General features: G+C 40.5%; 1 pseudogene; it reads left to right on the top strand.

Annotated features, from left to right (window-relative positions):
* Positions 1–12,247: 12,247 nt before the first annotated feature.
* On the top strand, positions 12,248–16,198 carry LOC127684954 (protein mono-ADP-ribosyltransferase PARP12-like; annotated as a pseudogene).
* The last annotated feature ends 5,048 nt before the right edge of the window (positions 16,199–21,246 follow it).

The following is a 21,246-nucleotide window of genomic DNA, read 5'->3' on the forward strand; positions in this document are numbered from 1 at the left end:
AGTACTTGTATTAAGGATACAGGAAAGTATTTTTTTGTTATTAAAATGATATAATTTTATTGTAATTTATCAAATTATATATTAACTTATAAAAGTATTAATTTTAAAAATGGTAAGGTATTATTTTATATTAGAAATAATATAGATAAAATAAAAATATAAAGAAAAATTTTTAGTAAATTGAATAAGTACTAAATTATTTAAAACAATTCATACTTCAAAGAGAAGACAACAAAACTGAGAAATAAAGACAAGTAGTGAATATCACAAATATCAATTGAGCATTATTATAAAGACTGCACATATTAAAATTTAATAAATTTGCAAATATATTAAGCATGTATACAGTGTGGATAAATCAGGAAAGTATTTTTAATCCTTATCATATTTGGCCCCTTCTTTTTTAAATTTTTTTTCTTTATTGATATATTTTTTTTATTTACTTTTTCTGGGTCCCCACTCCCTGCCAGTCCCATAAACCCTCTTTCCTCCCCCTGTTCCTCCATCTACCCCTTCCCACTTCCCTGTTCTGGTATTCCCCTATACTGTTTATATTGAGTCTTTTCAGAAATTTAACCCCTTCTTACCTCTGGCAAAAAGTCACAGAGACCAACTGCTGAGATCCTCCCAGAGATCTCTATGACCAAGAAACAGAAACACCTGCCAACTGTTTTACTCAGAGGCCTTTGAACCCTAGTACAATACTGGAGCAACCGTTTTACCCAGAGGCCTTTGCTCCTTTGAGCTACACCCAGTTAACTGCTCCACCCAGAGGCCTTTGCATCCTGTTCTCGTGCTGCGCCCTGCTAAATGTGTCACCAGAGACCTTGCGCCCCAGTTGCAGAACAGACAGAAGAGCTCCTGGTACACATTTCTGCCCATCACCATTTTACTGGAGACAGTAGCAAAGACTTCTGCCATCACTACTGACAGAAACGCACTGTAGCTGGAGGTGGCAGAAGGGCAGAGGGAGCCTTCGTTTTCTAAGCGGAAGACGGGGATTATGAAAATGAATTTCTGAAAACATAAATTGAGTTGGAATGAATTTCATGTCCTATGAGGAAGGTGTGGGTTTTAAGGAACTGCAGTGAAGGAGGTGTGATTGGAGTCCTGGAGTTATGCCGCATCAGGAAGAGTATTCCAAGGTCCTGCAGAAGTCCGCGTCTATCAGTTACACAGATGATTGGGTTCTAGGGAAGAGGGAATTTGTTTCTGTGTGATAGAAAGTGAAATACTGGCAATCAAGCAGAGGAAATAAAGTCTAAGCCTCCTACAGCGTTGCGTAGTCAGTGCTGAGGTACATACAGTTCAGCAGCTGAACACATGAATTATGCACAGTCAGCACTTTCTTCTGGCATTACCTAGTTGGAATCTTTATACTCAGAAAGGTTTGAAAGATCGGGACACTATTGTTATGGATTATCTCCATGAGTTGACTGATTTGGAATCCTCTGATACTGTTGGCATACAAGCCCTTGGAGACAGACTGCTGTCACAGCATATCTCCAAAGGCTGTGAAGCCAGAATCCTGGGCTGACATTCAGGGCTGTCCAGAGAACATTACATGGGCATGAAGAAGGGATCTGGCTTGTCCTGCCTGATTCTTCATTGTAACACCTAAATGTAACCTCCCTCCAAGGAGGTACCATATGCACAGTGCTTTGAGTCATGCCTTACACCTCCATAGCAGGACGTGGGAAAAGTTTTTCTTTCAGTCTCTTTTGTGAACACCTGGACACCAAAGCATCATCTTTTCAAGGTCTGGGCCCTCTTATGAGGACTGAGGTCCTAATTTCCATTTAGAGTTTAGTGCCAAGAGCAGCTTATTCATATGGAATTGGCAAAAGGAAAAATAACCTGCTGTTTCTCTCTGCATGTAGTAACACAAGTAACTATTTTTTTGCATCAAAGGACAGCAATTTTGGTATAAATTGTCATGATATTATGGGTACTATCTTTGTCTTTTCCTATTAAACTTTTCATTCATAGTTGAATGTCCTTATAGGAAAAATAATCTTTTATACTGTCAATAATCCTTAAGATTAGGAGAAAGTATTGACAAATGCATAGCTTTATACAAAAGTCAGTTGAGTTGCATGTATTCTTAAGGTTTTCATTGTTTGCTGTATTGGAAAGTTTTTATTTTGCTGTCCTAAAAAAGTACAACACCACAAACTTATTATCCATAAGAATTAAAATATAAACTCTGTGTTAAACAATATACATTGGAAAATTGATACTGATGTATATTTTTTAAAAATGACAGGGCTCTTCTATGGATGTGGATAGGGTAAGAAGAAAGAAGTAGAAGGGTTGTTATGGTTAAATTTCAGTATATACACACATGGACTTCTCATAAGTAACACTCTCTCACTTTGTGTAATTAACATGTGCAAGCGAAAATATAAGTTGACACTCTACCATCCTCACTAAGACAATGGTGATAGAGCTTCCTAGTATTAAAGAAAGTCCTGGTTTGGGTCTCAGCAACACATATTGGCTCACAACCACCTGTGATACTGGTTTGAGAGATCAGATGTGCTCTTCAGGACTCCCAGTACTCCTGGCAACATTCATTGTGTGTAAACCTCATAGAAGCACACATGCACACACACACACACACACACACACATATAAATGTAAAAAATGTAAATGGTATGTAGTTTTACTAATACAATAATGATGAGTGTTTGTAAAAATGACATGTGAAGGGTTGGGGGATCTTTTCACATGTAGAGACATTTACTTGACAGAGTTGGATGATAAGTGATGACACTAGGCCAAGGATTCTTTTTTATATAAATGAAGGATACAGAAACAAGCTTTACTTAGGCTAACGCTTTAATCATGTTACTAGCAATATAAACTAGAAGTTTCTTTCTGAGGTTTTAATTAAGTGAATAAAATAATATTGTAAAACTCTTGAATGAAGCTCATGAACATTTTTTTCCAAGTATTGTGAGAAAAACATGGCAGGCTTCCTGTAAACATTAGGAGCTGCCAACAAGAGTGAATGAAGAGGATAAAAGAAAGTCATTCCTGTTGCAATGGAGGTCACCAAGCAGACATATGTAGGAAGTATATGCAAGACTAAAGATAACGTGTGAATAAGGCTTGAGTATACAAAAATGCATTCATAATCTTTGGCTGGTACCAGAAGATAGAAAGAGGATGTGAAGAGGAGGACGGGGAAGAAGAGGAGGAAGAAGACAAAAACTGCTCTTTTCTAAAATAGGACTGTGGTGGTTTGAATGGAATTGGCCCCCATACACTCATAGGGATTGACACTATTAAGTGGTGTGGCTTTGGTGGAGCACATATGGACATGTTGGAGGATATGCATGGCTGAGGGTTGACCTTGAGGGTTTTTTTTTTAATTTTCTGTATTCTTTGTTTACATTACAAATGCTTTCCCTTTTCCCAGTTCCCACCTCCCCATAAGTCCCATAAGCCCTTTTCCCTCTGCCCATTCCCCAATCACCCCCCTACCATTTCTCTGTCCTGGTACTCCCTTACAACGCTGGATCAAGCCTTTCCAGGATCAGGGACCTCTCCTTCATTCTTCTTGGGAATCATTTGATATGTCAATTGTGTCTTGAGTATTCAGAGCTTCTGGGATAATTAATATCCACTTACCAGTGATTGCATTCCATCTGTATTCTTTTGTGATTGAGTTACCTCACTTAGGATGTTATTTTCCAGTTCCAACCATTTGCCTAAAAAATTCATGAATTCATTGTTTTTCATTGCTGAGTAGTATTCCAGTATGTAAATATACCACATTTTCTGTATCCATTCCTCTATTGAGGGACATCTGGATTCTTTCCAACTTCTGGCTCTTATAAATAAGGCTGCTATGAACGTAGTGGAGCATGTGTCCTTATTGCATGTGGGGGAATCCTCTGGGTACATGCCCAGGAGTGGTATAACAGGGTCCTCCAGAAGTGTCATGCCCAGTTTTCTGAGGAACCGCCAGACTGATTTCCAGAGTGGTTGTACCAGCTTACAACCCCACCAGCAGTGGAGGAGTGTTCTTTCTCCGTATCCTCGCCAGCACCTGTTTTCTCCTGAGTTTTTGATCTTAGCCATTCTGACTGGTGTGAGGTAAAATCTCAGGGTCATTTTGATTTACATTTACCTGATGACTAAGGGCATTGAACATTTCTTTAGGTGCTTCTCCACCATTCGATATTCCTCAGGTGAAAATTCTTTGTTTAGCTCTGCACCCCTTTTTAATAGGGTTATTTGGCTCTCTGAAGTCTACTTTCTTGAGTTCTTTGGATATCAGCCCTCTGTTGGATGTAGTGTTGGTAAAGATCTTTTCCCAATTTGTTGGTTGCCATTTTGTCCTTTTGTCCTTTGCCTTACAGTAACTTAGTAATTTTGTGAGGTCATTTGTCAATTCTTGATCTTAGAGCATAAGCTATCAGTGTTCTGTTCAGGAAAATTTCCCCTATGCCCATGTCCTCAAGGGTCTTCCCCAGTTTCTATTCTATTAGTTCCAGTGTGTCTGGTTTTATGTGGATGTCCTTGATCCACTTGGACTTGAGCTTAGTACAAGGAGATAAGAATGGATCCATTTGCATTCTTTTGCATGCTGACTGCCAGTTGAAACAGCACCATTTGTTGAAAGGCTATCTTTTCTCCACAGGATGGTTGTAGCTCCTTTGTCAAAGATCAAGTGACAATAGGTGTGTGGGTTCATTTCTGGGTCTTCAATTCTATTCCATTGATCTACGTGCCTGTCACTGTACCAATACCTTTCAGTTTTTAACACATTTGCTCTGTAGTACTGCTTGATGCCGGGATACTGATTCCCACAGAAATTCTTTTACTGTTGAGGATAGTTTTAGCCCCCATACACTCATAGGGATTGGCACTATTAAGTGGTGTGGCTTTGGTGGAGCATATATGGACATGTTGGAGGATGTACGTGACTAAGGGTTGGCCTTTAGGTTTCAAATGTTCAACCCAGGCTCAGGGTTACTCTCTCTTCCTGCTTCCTTCCAATCCAGATGTAGAATTATCAGTTAACTCTCTAGTTTTGTGTCTTCCTGTATGCCACCATGTTTCCTGTTGTAATAATAATGCACTGCACCTCTAAAATACAACCCAGCCCCAACTCAGTGTTTTCCATTTTAAGGGTTGCCATGGTTATGGTTCCTCTTCACAGTAATAAATACTTTAGATACATACTTCATATGTATCTAAAACAGCATTCTCATGTGTCTGGGAAAGATGTACTGAGATAGGATATTCAGCAATCAATAGTATATCTCACAACACAATTTGATTGCTATGGATATGCACATAACATTTGATGTCCCATGCATCTTTATGGTCCCATTAGTTACCATTTGGCACTTCATCTTGAAGTATGCCATCAAAAGGGATTATTTAGATATGTTAAATACTATAACAGCAATGAGATTTATTTTTTATTGATATATTTTTTATTTACATTTCAAATGATTTCCCCTTTTCTGGGTCCCAACTCCTCACAAGTCCCATGAGATTTATTTTTAATAAAGCACTTCCTTTTGCGTGCGTGTGTGTGTGTGTGTGTGTGTGTGAGTGTCCATGTGTACCAGCAATTACACATCCAAAGAAGATAGAGAGGGATTATTGTGTTTGTAAGTCTAAACAAAATAAAGAGGGACATCATGTCATAACGCTGAAATAGATTGAGACTTGTCATATTTTTTCTCCTGAAAAACACTCTTGTGTAACTAAATGTGTGTCAGCTAGATATTGCCAAAACCTTCATAGTCATAGATTCCCTTCATCATGAATTTGTTAGATCCTCAAAGACTACAATGATATATGAAGTCTTTAAAGACAGATAATACACTAAGTGTTTTACTCTTGTGTGAAGATACCATGAAGTACAAAATGTTACCACACTGACTACAATTATGGGTTCCTTTGCAGTATCAATTTTTCTCATGATTTTTCAGACTACTGCTACATGCAAATGATTTACCAATTTCGAATTCATAAGATTCCTAAGTGTTCCTTTTAGTATGTGCATATAACTGTGTTGGGAAAGGCTCTATCACACTGATGACATAGAGTTTCTCTGCAGTGTGCTATTTCATATGCATTCAAAAATGACTGTGATATGCAAATGTTGGTATCTTAGTCAGGGTTTCTATTCCTGCACAAACATCATGACCAAGAAGCAAGTTGGGGAGGAAAGGGTTTATTGAGCTTACACTTCCACATTGCAGTTCATCACTAAAGGAAGTCAGGACTGGAACTCAAGCAGGTCAGGAAGCAGGAGCTGATGCAGAGGCCACGGAGGGATGTTTCTTATTGGCTTGCTTCCCCTGGCTTGCTCAGCCTGCTCTCTTATAGAACCGAAGAGCACCAGCCCAAAGGTGGTACCACCCACAAGGGGCCCTCCCCACCTGATCACTAATTGAGAAAGTGCCCCACAGCTGGATCTCATGGAGGTACTTCCCCAACTAAAGCTCCTTTCTCTGTGATAACTCCAGCCTGTGTCAAGTTGACACACAAAACTAGCCAGTACAGTTGGGGACAAGCAAAAGAAACATGTTCTAAGTATTGCCTTTTTGTTATCAGCTTCTATTTAATCACAAGATAAAACTAAGTTCAAATTCTCAGGCCCAAGAGTAGATGGAGACTTCCAAATAGTGGACCAGCTTCAATTATGCATCTTTTGTTCATAAAAGACCATAATGATTGTCCTTAACAATTTCTCTTTCTATTCTTCTTTTATTCTTCAAAATATAATGCCTGTTCCTAACCCCCCAAAAGACCCCCAAAAAACAAATGGATATAATTGATTAGACTGTAACCACATTCTGTATCAGCTGACATACAAACATACATAAGGAAATCCCCTATCACTGAATAGTGATTGGTGGGAAGATGTAGCTGTAACTTGGCACAGATGTTTCTGGTTTTCCAACATCAAAGCTCTCTGACACTCTGGCTCAGTGTGGCGAGGTGAGTGTGAGGACTGTCACAGTGCAGCTTCCACGTATGTCCTCTGTCCCTGATCCCTCAGCAGCAGCTTCATTACAATAAATTATAGTCATCTGTATTACATGACTTGGAGCTGTGTTGGATCTCAGAGGACCCCATTACACAAAAGCTTTACCACATTGCTTACACTCATAGTAGGAACATTTTCATGATGATGACAACTTGTGAAATTTTAAAAAGCTTCACTATATAAAATACATTTGGATGGGGAGAGTCAAGTTATTAGGATCAAGAAGAGAAAACTAAAACTGTTTTTCCTCAGTAAGTCCCCAAACAAACAAAAACCCAAGGAACTTATAATAAAATTTCAAATTTCACCTCACACCAGTCAGAATGGCAAAGGTAAAAAACTCAGGAGACAGCAGGTGTTGGCGAGGATGTGGAGAAAGAAGAACACTCCTCCACTGCTGGTGGGACTGCAAGATGGTGCAACGACTTTGAAAATGAGTCTGGCGGTTCCTCAGAAATCTGGGCATGACACTACTGGAGGACCCTGATATACTACTCCTGGGCATATACCCAGAGGATTCCCTGGCATGCAATAAGGACACATGCTCCACTATGTTCATAGCAGCCCTATTTGTAGTAGCCAGAAGCTGGAAAGAACACAGGTGTCCCTCAACGGAGGAATGGATACAAAAAAATGTGGTATATTTACACAATGGAGTACTATTCAGCCATTAGAAACAATGAATTCATGAAATTCTTAGACAAATGGATGGAGCTGGAGAACATCATACTAAGTGAGGCAACACAGTCTCAAAAGATCAATCATGGTATGCACTCACTGAGAAGTGGATATTAGCCTAGAAACTTTGAGTACCCAAGAAATAATCCACATATTAAATGATGATCAAGAAGAATGGAGGACTGGCCCCTGGTTCTGGAAAGACTCAGTGCAGCAGTATAGGGGAATTCCAGAACAGGGAAGTAGGAAGGAGTAGATGACAGGGGGAGGGAAGAGGGCTTATGGGACTTTCAGGGAGTGGGGAGCCAGAAAAGGGGAAATCATTTGAAATGTAAATAAAGAATATATCAAATAAAAAATCAAACAGAAAAAAAATGGTGAATGTCAATTATTATTAGATTATATTAGATTATACTTAATAAAATCACACAACATACCTGGTACTACTGATTAATAGGTCAAAACTTACCTATAAATATAACCTAGTCCTTTAAACAAGAACTATAATACTATAGCCAAAATCAAATTCATAGAAATCACTGGCCATCACAGAGTCTGTGGACTCTGGTACGTTCCGTTGCCACTAAAAGAACATAGACTGGGTGGTGGAGAGGGGAAGAGGTAACTATTCCCAGTAGAGAGATTTGCTAAAAAGCATACACATGTTTCAATATTGGAGAAAATAATATTGACTATTAAAAAGTATCTCTTCCATTTATGATAAGAAAGCATGTGCTTTAGGATGGATCACTTAGAAATCATTTGTTTCCTGTGATTAACGACTAGATACAAGTCTCTACCAATGTGAGTAAATGCAATCTTTTTTCAGATTCCATAGAATTTATTAATATAAATGATTACAAATAACAAAAACCAGCTAATTAGAGTCAAAATTATGATCTTTGGCTTTAACCTCACACAATGAAACTCATTTTTTAGTGCACATGTCTAGGGCCCCTAGTTTAATCTCCAGCAAAGCCTCCGGTACTAACTTCAAATCTTCTTACTCCATCCTTTTGTTTCCAAAGCAATTTCCAGGCCCCAATTTCCCCCATGAGTTATTTTTATCCTGTTAGTTTTGAAAACATTGTTTCTGAAAAGCAGTACGTGCAATAGGCTATGAGCTTGTGCTAAATCAAACCCAAAGCTGTCCAGTTGTTTTCCATTGTGCCTTTTCTGTCCATTCTCTTCTGGTAGTCAAGAGAGCTTCACTAGTAGATTTTCACAGGTAGTCAGAGACATCACTTGGAGATCTGGGTTCTTCACAGATCTGTTGTGTAAGGATTTCAATATTAGTCTCTATGTTTGCTCTCTATTTAGAATCAGTGTGGCTATGCATGCAGACTTGAGCTTGCTGAATGTGAAAGTAAATTCATACTCCAGTCAAATCATATATGTATATGTGTGTGTCTACTCTACATGCATGTATATGTGTTCATATGCCTGTTCGTATATATATTTGTGTGTGCTTATGGAAGGTGTGTGTCCTCTTTAGTCAGTTTTTATTTTACTTTTTTTCTAAGATAGACTCTTACTTTATTACCCTGGCTTGCCTAGAATTAGATACATAGACCAAGTCTGGCTTCAAACTCACAGAAACTCCTATGCCTCTACTTCCCAAGTGTTGGGATTAAAAGCACGTGCCACCATACCCAGTTAAATTTACATTTATTTAGAGTGCATTTGTATGCATGTATGTGTGTGTGTGTATGTACGTGTAAGAGAGAGAGAGAGAGAGAGAGAGAGAGAGAGAGAGAGAGAGAGAATACATATGCATGTAAAAGCATGCATGTAGAAGTCAGAGAATAGCTTGTGGGAGTCTGTTCTCGTCTATCATATGGGACTGAGACTCAAACTCAGGTCTTCAGGATTGGTGGCAGGCGCCTGCTGAGCTGCACCACTGTTTTGAGCCAGGGTCTCTAACTGAAGGGCTGGACTGGCTGGACAGTGAGTCTCCAGGGAATATGTCTGACTCTGCCTTTCCGAGGTCAAGCTTACAGAAGCTCTCTACCTGGGTTTTCAGTAGATCTTGGTGATCTATACTCAGATTCTCATGCTTGTTTAACAGTTTGCCCACTGAGCCATCTCCTTGAGCACACACACACACTTAAACAAACAAACAAAAAAAAAACAAAAAAAAACTTATTTTGAGATAAGACTGACAATAGTTTGCAAAGATGGTGTGAAGATTTCCTGTGCATCATTCTGTTATCCAGCCTTTCCCAATATCTTCTTATGAAACTATATTAAATGATCAAAACAGGAACATTGTCACCGGTATACTGGTTAGTTAATAAGAGTCTCTTCAGATTTCACCGGTTCCTAAGCACTGACACCTTTTTCCTTCTGTTGTTGTGTATGGTTCTATGAATTGTGTCACACATACAGATTTATGCAATCGCTTCTGGATAAGGATACAGGATTAATCTGTTACCATAGTGGACATTGTCACATTAACGATTGTCATTCTTAGCCTTACACTCTGATAACCATTGGCTGCTCTTAATCGCTTTTCCTGTTCCTTTGAATGTCATACATGCAGAATTCTGCAGGATGCAACACTTTGTGACTGGTATCTTTTATATAACACAACACGCTGGAGATCTACCCATGATATTTTTTGTTATTCTTTTTTTATTCAATATATTTTTATTTACATTTCGATGATTTCCCCTTTTCTGGCTCCCCATAAGCCCTCTTCCCTCCCCCTGTTTCCACATCTACTCCTTCCCACTTCCCTGTTCTGGTATTCCCCTATACTGCTGCACTGCGTCTTTCCAGAACCAGGGGCCACTCCTCCATTCTTCTTGGACATCATTTAATATGTGGATTATGTCTTGGGTATTCAAAGTTTCTAGGCTAATATCCACTTATTAGTGAGTGCATACCATGATTGATCTTTTGAGACTGGGTTGCCTCACTTAGTATGATGTTCTCCAGTTACATCCATTTGTCTAAGAATTTCATGAATTCATTGTTTCTAATGGCTGAATAGTACTCCATTGTGTAAATATACCACATTTTTGTATCCATTCCTCCGTTGAGGGACACCTGTGTTCTTTCCAGCTTCAGGCTACTATAAATAAGGCTGCTGTGAACATAGTAGAGCATGTGTCCTTATTGCATGCCAGGGAATCCTCTGGGTATATGCCCAGGAGTGGTATAGCAGGGCCCTCCAGAAGTGTCATGCCCAGATTTCTGAGGAACTGCCAGACTGATTTCCAAAGTGGTTGTACCATCTTGCAATCCCACCAAGAGTGGAGGAGTGTTCCTCTTTCTCCACATCCTCACCAACACCTGCTGTCTCCTGAGTTTTTGACCTTAGCCATTCTGCCTGGTGTGAGGTGAAATCGCAGGGTTGTTTTGATTTGCACTTCCCTAATGATTAATTATGTTGAACATTTCTTAAGGTGCTTCTCAGCCATCCAAAGTTCTTCATGTGAAAATTCTTTGTTTAGCTCCATACCCCACTTTTTAATAGGGTTATTTGGTTCTCTGGTGTCTACCTTCTTGAGTTCTATGTACATATTAGATATTAGCCCTCTGTCAGATTTAGGGTTGGTGAAGACCCTTTCCCAATCTGTTGGTTGACGTTTTGTCCTTTTGACAGTGTCTTTTGCCTTACAGAAATTTTACAATTTTATGAGGTCCCATTTGTCAATTCTTGATCTTAGAGTATAAGCTATTGGTGTTCTGTTCAGGAACTTTTCCCCTGTGCCCATGTCTTCAAGGGTCTTCCCCAGTTTCTTTTCTATTAATTTCAATGGGTCAGGTTTTATGTGGAGGCCCTTGAACCACTTGGACTTAAGCTTAGTTCAAGGAGATAAGAATGGATCAATTCTCATTCTTCTGCATGCTGACCTCCAATTGAACCAGCACCATTTGTTGAAAAGGCTATCTTTATTCCACTGGATGTTTTCAGCTCCTTTGTTGAAGATCAAGTGACCATAGGTGTGTGGGTTCATTTCTGGGTCTTCGATCCTATTCCATTGATCCACTTGCCTGACATTGTACCAATACCATGCAGTTTTCATCACTATTGCTCTGTAGTAATGTTTGAGGTCTGGGATACTGTTTCCCCCAGAAGTTCTTTTACTGTTGAGAATAGTTTTATCTATCCTGGGCCTTTTCTTATTCCAGATGAATTTGAGAATTGCTCTTTCTAACGCTATGAAGAACTGAGTTGGGATTTTGATGGGGATTGCGTTAAATCTGGATATTGCTTTTGGCAAGATGGCCATTTTCACTATATTAATCCTGTTAAACCAAAGATTTTTCCATTTTCTGAGGTCTTCTTCAATTTCCTTCTTCAGAGGTCTGAAGTTCTTGTTGTATAGGTCTTTCACTTGTTTGGTTAGAGTCACCCCAAGATACTTTATGCATAGCAGCCAGGGGCATGGAAAGGCCCCATTGCTCCTGCTTTCCAGGTTGGGGCCTGCTTTTGGTTTCAATGTAAACTTCTAGCAGAACAGTGTAGCCCAGCCAGTGAACAAGGCCTTCTTCCTTGCTAAGCCTCTGTCTTATGGCCATGGCCCAGGCTGTAGTGGCATGGCTGAGGTGACCTGGCTGCTATGCGCAATGTGGGGCACCTTGGAGTTGGCAAAGCTGTGGTGCCACTTGCTAACAAGCCTGAGTGTCAAAGCGCTAGAGCTGCTGCTGCAGGACTGACCGCAGGCGCTACCTGGGGGCCACAGGAAGGAAGGAGAGGTCAAGGCAGCGGTAGCCTTGGAGCACAAGGGGCTGGCCATGTTGTGGCTGCTTCTGTGCAAAGCTCACCAGGGCTCCAAGCCTGGCTGCACCGGGCTCTGTGGGCAGCTGCGTCTTTGCAAGTTTCTCATCTACTGCAAGGCAACTGCAAGCTCCCGAGGACCCGGAAGAACTGTAGGAATGGCCACAACTTGAAGTCTGATCACAACCTGAGTGTGCTGAGTGCCATGGTTGATCACCTCACGTATACTGAGCTTTGCCAACTCTTGCTTCAGAATGACCCTTCGCTTTTACCAAATATCTGCCTCCACTACAACAAAGGTGATGGACCCTTCAGCTCTTGCTCCTTCCAAAAGCAGTGCATTAAACTCCATATCTGCCGGTACTTCTTACAGGGAGAGTATAAGTTTGGTGCTATCTCTAAAAGGTCCCACCAGTTCACTAACTCTGAAAATCTGGAGAAGTTGGAAAGGTTGGGTTTAAGTTCTGACCTCGTGAGCAAGGTACTCTGCTTATTGGAATGCATATGACATCAAGAAAAAGGGCTCACAACCCTTGGACTGAGAGCTGTGTCCCCAACCCAGTGTTTGGAAGGAGGACTGGAAGAGCTGGAGGGGTTTGCAACCTCTTGGGAAGAAGGACAATGCTGGACAACCAGACCCCCCAGGGCTCCCTGGGACTAAGCCATGAACCAAGGGTTACATGTGGTTCCAGCTGCAATTCTAGTAGAGGAGTGCCTTGTCTGGCATCGGTGGGAGGAGAGGTCCTTGGTCCTGTGAAGGCCAGATAGATGCCCCAGAGTACGGAAATTGGGGGATGGGGATGGGGAGAGGTGGGAGTGGGTTGGGAGGAGGGCCATCTTGGAGTCAGGGAGAGGGAGAATGGGTGGGGCAGGGGGGAAACCAGGAAAGGGTCTAACATTTGAAATGTAAATAAAGAATATATTCAATTGAAAAAAAAAGAAAAAGAAAGAAAGAAAAAGAATAAGGGCTCAGTCCACAGCAAAGTGCCCCTTCTCCTTCAGGTCTACAGGGGACTTCTGAAAGGAAAGACAGTTCAGGTTCTGTGTCACCAGGCACTCCTAGACAGGAGGAGAGTGAGCAGATTTGCTTGTACCATATCCGGAAGAATTGCAGCTTCCAAGATAAGTGCTATCGAGTTTGTTTTCTTTGCCATATTGATGGCAATGCTCGGCTGGAGGGAAATGGAAGGCTTCGGACACATGGAGCTTCTTGAAGAGGCACACAGCAGTCAATACCAATAAAGACAGGCTCGTGTACACAGTCATCGCTGGCTTTCACTTTGGTAATTTAGACTTTAATTCCATGAAGTTTGGTAATACTCTGGCTCACCAACTCTCCACAGATTCTTCAGTCACCAAAGCCTCACATTTCATCCTCTCTACTGACCAGATTTGTTACTGGATGGATGAGTTTGGTTCTTGGCAGATATATGGACGACAAGGCACAGTACACCCTGTGACCACCATCAGCAGCAGTGGTATGGAAAAGGCTTCCCTGGCATTCTGGGAAACGGCTTCCTTGGCATTCTGTGTTCCAGGGGCTGAAACCCAGGCAGCCACTGTAGGAGTGATTATTTACTAAAGAGTACCACCCGGCCAGGCCACTGCACCATGCCTTCCATGTGTCCAGTAAAGCATGACTCTTAAACTTGAATACTTAAACAACTGTGAAATAGCTGTTGCCATTGCTTTCTGAGATCTCATTAGATCACCCATTAATTGTGCTTATTGGATCATATGGTCTTTCCGTGCATCCCTCCAACTAATTCTAGATTTGGCCTATAATTCCATTCCCAAAGGGTAAGCAATCCAAAGTCAAATTTAGTTCCCATAACCACTTACATCCTGGTTCCAATTTTCTACATCAGGTGCATTTTTCTGCATCTTGTGGAGCAGTCCTCATCTGCCTCCTAAGGCCTGGAGTAATCATGGTTATCCACTGATCTTGAGTCCTTTCTATGGAAGGCAGATGCAGCTGGAACTCATTGGCCGTGCATGAGTGCACAATTCTCAGTCATATTTCCTGTTTTTAGAATTAATAGTGTCAAAAATCAGTATTATCTGTCATAGGTTATGACATATTACTTAGAAAATGGATATTCTGGCTTGTATTGAATGGTGGATTAACTGTAGTTAATAATGACTCATATTTTTATTTGAAAATAAATAGAAGATTAAAATGTTTTAACACAAACCAATGAAAATGGTTGAAACAATGGATTTATTACTTAGGCTGACTTTAAGTTTCCATAATGTGGATATTATTAACATATGATATAATATCTCATTGATGTTTAGAATTGATAAATTTCATTTAAAATATTTTTTAAAAAAGCCTGAATATTGAGTATTGAAGTATGAGTATCAGAAATTCTAATTTTGTATCTTTGATGCTTTAGGGTGTATCCAGCAATCATTCAAGGATAACTGAGACATTTTAATAAAATTCTGTTATGTATATTGTCACATTTTCTTTTTATTTTCCATGGATGATTGGCTGCTAGATGCATTCTATTTCCTGGGTCTTTGAAACATTGCAGCAATAATCATGTGTGTGTAAGTATTTGTGTGGAATTATTTTGACAACAGTTCTCTTGCCTTTTGGTCGGAAATTGCAGCTACTGAGAATGTCTTCCTAGGACTATTAAAATCCTCAAGCACTCACTTTTCAAAGCAAAGTTGAAGAAAATTATACAGTAATCAATAAATAGGGATTGTAAACTATGGTTTCATGATTTGTACAGTGTCAAGTTGACTGGAATCATCTATGAATTCATAGATGCATCTTTCTGGTTATATGTGTTAGGGACTTTCCAGGTGGGATTAACAGATGCAGGTGTTCCACTCTGAATGTGGGAAGTGTGTGTCCCTTGCCCTGGAAGCTGAGGTTGAATAAACAGAAGCAAAGGAGATGGCCAAACAAACAAAAAAAAGGAAATATCTTGCAACAAGTCACCTTAAAGTTCCAGGCTGGAAAACATAACAGTTATATTTCAAAGCCTTTCTGCAGAAAACCTTGTGTATGGCACTATCAGAAAGGTTTGTCGCAGACCAAAGTATGTGTCCCCCCAGGATGTGCAGATGAAGCAGTCCTACAATACTAAGTTACAAGGCCCAAAGAGCATCCTAGACTGCTGGAACCCTGCAACCCCAGCGGGACCTGGGATTTAAGATCACTCTGACTTCTTCTTCAGAAGAGTTTCAGAAGGTATGGAACCAATTCAACCATACACTACCTCTCTACTTTGTTCAGAAGATTGAATCCAGAACCTGGGCCTGTGGGAAGTCTACCAGTAGAAAAAGGTCAGATGCAGAAGCAGAACAGGGAAGGAAGTAGAGTGGAGGCAGCTGTGCACAGTACCAGCACCAACTTTGTGGACGCCATCTGCCGGCAGAACTTTGACTGGCGGGCCTGTGGTCTGCACTGAACATCCTACAGCAAAGGGAGCGACTTTATGAGAGATGCCTATTCACACCACTACAGTAAATCAGACACACACTCACACACTATGTTTCTGGCTCTGGTGCTGGCTGAAGACTTCCTCAGGGGCAGAACTTCCTTCATTCGCCCTCTGGCCATGGAAGGCCAGAGCAATGCCTTCTATGACAGCTGTGTGAACAGCGTGTCCAACCCAATGATATTTGTAGTTTTTGAAAGGCACCAGGTCTACCCAGAGTAGCCCATCCAGTAATCTACCTCCAAGTCCCCGGCTGGACCTTCCATCTTTATTGCCCTAGGCAACTCGTTCTACAGTAGACAGGATGCATAGCAGGATGCATTAGGCATTTCTGCTACATCTGGTGGAGCTATTTGGAATATCTTTGTTTATTTTCCTTAAAACAAAAAATAGAAAGAAAAGTTTTAATGAAGCCTTGTTTAATGTTGGCTTCTCAGTGAAAATACATTCTTTTTTTCTCTCCTAGTGGGGATGGAACACAGGGCCTTATGATTGCTACAGAAGCACTCTACCACTGAGCTACACACCCAGCCCTTTTAAAATGTTTTAATTACAAGGCAGGGATTTACTAAATTATATTCTGCCTCAGTCTCCCAAGCAACTGGGATTAAAAGCCTCTATAACCAGGCCTGACTTGAAGCCACAATCTTAATCCTTGGCTGTTAACAGTTTTAGGTTTTAAGTCCTTTTAGGTTGGCTTATGATCTTAGCAGTAGTGATTGTGAGCCCAAGTTTGATGTATCATAATGTTAGTATTGGATTTTTAACTTTTTGCTGATTTTGATGTTCATTAAGACCAACCACAGAATTTATACATATGGTTGATGGATTTGTTTTAACTGTGAAGAGTGTATGTCTCATAACAGTTCTGGCTTTGGAGGGTCTTGCGGTCCAGTTTGCTTTTGTCAGAATAGAATAGTGAGCTTCATGGAAGGGGGGGGACTACAGGGATGGCCTCAGATCACTGTCACTTTGACCCCTCCTCTGGTACTAACCTGGGCAGTTCTTGATGTAAGTGGAGCATAACTTTCCCTGGCAGGAAACAGAGTTTCCTGTGGGCTTTATGTCTCAAGGAGACTGAACTCCTATACTTAAAAGTGAATTAGTGGGACTGAGGCAGTTGTGAAGAGCACTGTTAGAAGCGTTTTCCTTCCCAGCCATGACATGGCAGCTCACAACAGTCAGTAACTACAGTTCCATAGGAATCATAAATCTAAATAGTTGGTTATAAGTTGGTACCTGGTTATATAAATGAGACATTTTCTGTTAGTCCTACCCTGTAGGTTCAACAATTAGTGATATAAAAATAGACCTCTGTCCCACAAAAGAATATGAAAAAGTTGTTCATTTGATTATTGTTTTCTGATAGTAACTGGCAACATGTGATGCAAAGAATGAAATTTTCTTGGTAGTAATAGTAATTCATTTGCAATGCAACTATTTGAACAAATTTCAGCATATGTTAAGAGGTATTTGATCAATAGAAAGCATTAAAATTAAATGCCATGAGCTGGCATGACAGAATATCCCTTTAATGCGAGCACTTAAGAGTCAGAGGCAGAGGATCTCTGTGATTCAGAGACATCTTGATCTGCAAATCAAGTCTAGGACAGCCAGGTATCAGTTACACAGAGAACCTCTATCCAAGAAACTGTAAATAAATAAATAAATAATAAAAAATTTAAAATCCAGTTTGCATAGCCTTACTTATTCTTGTGTGTATATTTGTGTTTTGGTGTTGTAAGACATTTGCCACTTCTCTGAAATAGAGGCAGGTGGGAAAAGAGAAAAAAGTCTGCCTATGAGGCACAGTGAAGGCGGGTCAGGGCCTGTTGGCAGATTTCCAAGGCTGCCGAGGCAGGGAGTGAAAAGGGGAGCTGCATGTGAGGCTCACAGCTGCAGCTGAAGAGTCTAATCCCCTTCTTGGAAGGAACGGAGGAGTTTTCTGGGTGTGAGCAAATGTCTTGTGGATATTTGAGCAAACTGTTTCTGTTAGCCTGTGGTCTTGCTTTTCATGATACTATAGGACAAGAAGCCTATGAGAATACACTTGCTACTGGCATGGTATTCACCAGCAGGCTTCCAACCTCTGTCTCTTGCTTGTTGTTTCTGTCTTTCCTATAATAAACATCACCCCCCCCACCCGCCCCTGGAGGATTGTTTGACTTCATCCCAGATGATCCAGTACACTGTGACCCATGGCAGTTCGTCTATTTTTGTCAACTTGAAATGAAATAGATTCATCTGGAAAAAGAGATCCTCAATTGAGCAAATACATCCAGAAGAGCAATTGCTCGCCTAATTAGTGGAAGGTTTTCTTGAGCGATGATTGATGTGTGAGGAATCAGCCCATTCCAGGACCCTTGGCAGATTGTTCTGAGAGGTATAAGAAAGACATGTGGCAGAGCTGGTACCTGGCACCCTCAGTAGGACCACACAACTCCCCTTCAGAGGATCTGAGGTTAGTTCCCCAAACCTACAAGACACATAGTTAAACTGTATGTCACATTAGCTACATGGAGAATACATGCTATTAGATTGTGTTCTGTATATGAAACTTCATTTGTGTATATTGACATGTATGTGCATCTGTGTGCACACACGCACACACACAAGCACACACACACACACACACAAAGATAGATGGATGAATATTTCATGAGGAAAAGTAGCTGAACTAGTCTGGAGATTAAGGAAGAATAAAGCAGTCTTCTCTAGTCTCTACTATAGTTCCTACTTCTAGATTCCTACATGGTTTATTACTCTATATGGTTTACCTCCTTAATAGTCTTTAATGAGTTAGTATAAGTTGAAGGAAAGACTTTTCCCTCCTGTTTGCTTTTCATCATGGTATTTATCTCAGTAATAGGAAGCAAACTATTATAGACATTTGTAGGTAAACTATGGGAATATTGCTAGAACATGTTTCACATATTGCTTAGGTGATAATAGTGGGTGTATTTGAACTTCTGGCTGTAATAGCCATTGAGTGTTCAGAGTTTGAAAATGTATTGTATCAACTGTAAATAAAATTGTGAGAGCAAAACCCATGATGGAGACCTGGCATATGAATCCATCAATATACCTGTCAATGTGATGTATTTGTATATGTGGTTTCTGGTCACCTGGAGAAGACAAATCATTAATGATTAACAATAGAAAAGTACTGTTGAAGTGAAATATTGGTTTTATCAGATCAACTAATCAAATGATATGAGAAATCAATGTGATAAAAAGATAATACCTGCTACCAAACTTTCTTTAAAATATTTCCTTCGAGAGAGTAAAAACAAGTTGTGTTCCATAAAAGTCAAAGGCTATACTTTATGCCCACAGAGGATGCATATAATATGCAACAGTCTTGCAGGTGTTATTGTTTTGACAGCATAGAAACTGTGGGATTGGAAATGTCATGGAGAACACCTTGGACTTGGCACAGCTTAGATGTGTTGGAGTCTGAAGAAAGGCCATTCATTGGCAATGGTACCTTCTCACCTGCAGAAGAAACCCCAGATTGAAGGTATCAGTGAGGAGTGGCACCATGCTGCAGGTTACATTATATAAAGAGGACAGGGAAGGTCATTGCTGAAAGTGAAATTCCAGTTATAGGGGAATCCCAGCAGGCATGTCAGCGATTCTTGGACATCATGATGGCCATTTAGACCAGCAGCATGTGTGGAATAATTGGACTTCAGCCTATGCCATAATCTCTGTGTGTGCTGTGTAAGGTGTAAGGCAAAACCAGAGAATTCAAGGTGCAAAATCACTTTTTAACAGAGAAGATTTGAGTTCTAACACTGGACACTGAGTTCTTATTAATACCAGAATTTTTCTTTTTCTTTCTTTTTTCTTTTCTTTTTTCTTTTTTCTTTTGGCTTCACTTTTGAACTGTACATGTCCTTCCTCTTAGAAGAAGACAGTGTAACTTGGTTTTAATTTTTCTGGAGTCCACAGTTCAGAAAGAATGAAAGACTTTTAAAACTTTATGACTGTTACATTATGATAATAACATTAAATCTTTGGGGCAATGTAAAAAGGAAAGCTTTAGAATTGAAAATTGATAGCAACATATTTGCCAGTTGAGTTGTGTAGATGTCAATTGTGCTAGCTACATTTTTTTAATCAAATGGCAAAACTGAGAGTTATATGGGTAGGAAAACTATAATTCAGAAAATGCATACATAAGATTGGAATGTATGCAAGTGTGCAGGGAAATTTCTTGGTAATGATTGATGTTGGTTCTGTTATGTTCTACCTTCAATCAGGTAGTCCTGAGAAAGAGGGAAGATTGTAAGCCCAGAGATAAAGTCAGTAGGTAGAGTTCTTCCAGGGATTCTGCTTTCTTCTCTGGCTCCAAGATTTCTATTCTGCTTCCTTTTCAGACTTATCTTCCCACAGTGATTTACTGTGGGCTAAATGTGTAAGGCTGGTACACCCTGTCTTCCTCATGTTGCTTTTGGTTATGCTCTTTATCACAGCAATAGAAAACCAAACAAGATATGGTCCTCTTCTCTGTAACTGTTGATGATTTCAAAGGACAAGATTTCATTCTTCACCCCTTACAATACAATATTGTTGTTGTCATTGTTACTTATTATACATTACAGGATAGATGGCGCTGAGTTCACAGGTATTTCTGTCTGCCCAAACTGTATCACTGTAGGAGAACTAGAAATAAGTGTGTGCATGTCTGTGTTGGCTTAAGATATGAACTTCGTGGGACCAAACTAATAACTTTAAAATATGATTGCAAAGAATTTACACATGGACTTTGTTCCCATCTGAAGTAACCTAGTATTTATAATATTTCTCAAACTGTGAGGCAATATGCCTGCAAGTGGGCGGCGGAGCCCACTTTCTTGCCTCAGGTCCCACACTCAAAGTGCAGTGGGACCTGGGCAGCAGGAACTGCACAGAGATGCTCACGAAGTGACAGTGGCGAGGGGAAGGCAGCCCCACAGGATGGGCAGTGGTGGGACTGGACCACAATCTGGTGGATCTCTAGCAGCCAGCACAGTAAGAAAGGGGCAGGGCACTCAGGACCCTTGTCACCTGTATGTTGGTAGCCTTGCATGAGCAGGTGATAAGGGTGGTGAAAATGCAACCCACACTCCAGGCAGCAGGAGGGGAAATGCTGGGCAGGCACCAGACAATGCTACCTCAGTGTTGAGCCTCGCCATATTCCACACACCAGTAGGGCCATTTCCCTGTGTGTGTGTGAGCTGATGGAGGGCCTGATTGGCTGGTGAGTTGAAAGACTTAGAGCAGTCAGGGCAGGGGAAGGGCCGCTCCCAGATGTGTGTGCACAGATGGTTCCGCACATGAGACTTCTTGAACATCTTGCCACAAATGCTGCATGT

This window comes from Apodemus sylvaticus, chromosome 5 (assembly GCF_947179515.1).
Source record: "Apodemus sylvaticus chromosome 5, mApoSyl1.1, whole genome shotgun sequence".
In the NCBI taxonomy this organism is placed as follows: domain Eukaryota; kingdom Metazoa; phylum Chordata; class Mammalia; order Rodentia; family Muridae; genus Apodemus; species Apodemus sylvaticus.